Consider the following 2,906-nt stretch of genomic DNA (forward strand, 5'->3'; position numbering starts at 1 on the left):
CAGCATGCAGCCTGATTCCATAATAATCCTCACAACACGTGCCCTCGGCCCTACTCAGTCAGAAATCTCTAAAAGCTACTCGGGCATAGTAAAACATGATGCTCAGCCCAAAATATCATTTAAAGTATTAAAACAGAGTAAACATGACTGAGTTATGAAAACAGTAGAATATAGCATGACTAAGTACAGATAAAAAATCAAGACAGTGAGGAAGTAGCAGTAAAAATATCCTAAGGGTCCAAAACAGTTGGTACGAGGCCCAAATACAACATTCAGCCCAAAACATGATGATAGGAAACAGTTTTCAATCAAATACGCTTTTAAACAGTCATACAGGATGGACTAAGTCACCATCCCCAATGGTGCACAACCCCACGCTCGTCATCTAGCGTGTGCGTTACCTCAATATAGAATAACGATGTGAAATCCGGGGTTTCATACCCTCAGGACAATATTTACAATCATTAGTCACCTCTAACCGGTCCAAACTCTAACCCACGATGCCTTTGCCTCTCGAACCGGCCACCAGATGCTCCAAATCTAACCAAAATCAGTGCAAAACCATCAAAATATGCTAAGGGAATAAAGCCCACTCGAAAGAAATCAAATTACAACACAAATCCCGAAATTTGCCAAACCCGGCCCCCGGGCCCATGTCTCGAATCTGATACAATTTATATCCCTAGACTCCTTATTACTCCCCGAGTTCATTCATATCAAAAACACCAAAATCCAACCACAAACGACACCTCAAATCCCAAATTTTAGGTCTCCAATTACAAGCCCTAGTTCTTCAATATTTAGGCTTAAATTCTATAAATTCCATGATTAATTAGGTAGAAATCACAATAGGATTGAGTGTTGAGTTCATAAATCTTGCCTCCAAGTGTTCCCTCTTGTTTCCCCCTTCAATCCACTTCAAAAAGCTTCAAAATTGCCCAAAATGGAGGAACTTAGGCTAAAAATCGCGGAATAGGCCTTTTAAATCATTCTGCCCAGCTATTCAAAAGCCTCCTTTGCGAACGCAGTCAATGCCTCGCGTTCGCAAAGCAAAAACTTAAGTTGACTAGAATTCCTCTTACGCGAACGCGATGACCCCCTCACGAACGCGATGTCTCAGTAACTCAAACCATCGCGAACGCGTCTGCTCTCTCGCGAACGCGAAGCTTCCTGACTCCAACCCTTCGCGAACGCGGGACTCCCTCACGAATGCTAAGGCCAAATCTCCAGCCTCTCATCCTATTCCTTCGCGAATGCGAGGGCCCACTCGCGAACACGAAGGCCAAAAGTCTGCAAAACTCACAGCAGATTTTCTACAATTTTTCTCAACTTGAATTGATCCGTTTAACCACCCGAAACTCACCCGAGGCCCTCGGGACCTCAACCAAACATTCCAACCTATGCCATAACATCATTCAAACTTGTTCCAACCTTCGGAACACTCAAAACAACTTCAAAACACCAAATTTGCATCGGATTTAAGCATAAGAATTCCAAAATCTTCCAAATTCCGCTTTCGATCAAAAAGTCTATCAAACCACGTCCGAATGACCTGAAATTTTGCACGCACTTCCCAAATGACACAACAGACCTACTGCAACTCCTGAAATTCCATTCTGACCTCTATATCAAAATCTCACCTATCAACCAGAAAATGCCAAAATTCCAATTTTGCCAATTCAAGCCTAAATCCACTCTGTACCTCCAAAACACATCCTGATCACACTCTTAAGTCCCAAATCACCTCCCGAAGCTATCCGAACCTTCAGAACTCACATCTAAGACCTTTAACACATAAGTTAATATCTGGTTGACTTTTTCAACTTAAGCTTACTCAAAAGAGACTAAGTGCCTCAAACCTTACCAAAACCATTTCGGATTCGAGCTGACTAACCTGATACCACATAACATGGATAAACAAAGCATAAAGAAGTAGAAATGGGGAAAATGGAGCGGTAACTCAAGAAACGATCGGTCGGGTCGTTACGTCCTTCCCCTCTTAAACAAACATTCTTCCTCGAATGAGTCAAGAAACGTACCTGAAGACTCAAACAGGTGAGGATATCTGCTCCGCATCACCCGCTCGGACTCCCAGGTAGCCTCCTCCACGAGCCAACCTCTCCACTGCACTTTCACTGGAGATATATCCTTTGATCTCAACTTTCGAACTTGACGCTCCAAAATAGCTGCTAGCTCCACATCATAAGTCAAATCACCATCTAACTGAACTGTGCTGAAGTCCAGAACATGAGACAAATCTCCAATATACTTTCAGAGCATAGAAACATGAAATACTGGATGCACACTCGACAAGCTGGGTGGCAAAACAAGTTCATAAGCCACCTCCCCAATCCTCCAAAGTACCTCAAAAGGCCCAATGAACCGAAGACTCAATTTACCCTTCTTCCCAAATCTCATAACACCCTTAATGGGTGAAACCTTCAATAGAACCTTCTCACCAACCATGTAGGACACATCCCGAACCTTCCTATCAGCATAACTCTTTTGTCTCGACTGCGCTGTACGAAACCTCTCCTGAATCACCTTCACCTTGTCTAAAGCATCCTGCACCAAGTCTGTACCCAATAGCCTAGCCTCACCCGGCTCAAACCAACCAACTGGAGATCTACACTGCCTCCCATACAAACCCTCATATGGAGCCATCTGAATACTCGACTGGTAGTTGTTGTAATAAGAAAACTCTGCGAGTGGTAGAAACGGATCCCATGACCCTCCAAACTCAATAACACAAGCACGCAACATGTCCTCCAATATCTGAATAGTGCACTCGGACTGCCCGTCCGTCTGAGGGGGAAAAGCTATGCTCAACTCAACCTGAGTACCCAACTCTCGCTGCACAGACCTCCTAAACTACAAAGTAAACTGAGTGCCCCTATCTGAAATGA

Source organism: Nicotiana sylvestris, chromosome 2 (genome assembly GCF_000393655.2).
Source record: "Nicotiana sylvestris chromosome 2, ASM39365v2, whole genome shotgun sequence".
NCBI classification, from domain to species: domain Eukaryota; kingdom Viridiplantae; phylum Streptophyta; class Magnoliopsida; order Solanales; family Solanaceae; genus Nicotiana; species Nicotiana sylvestris.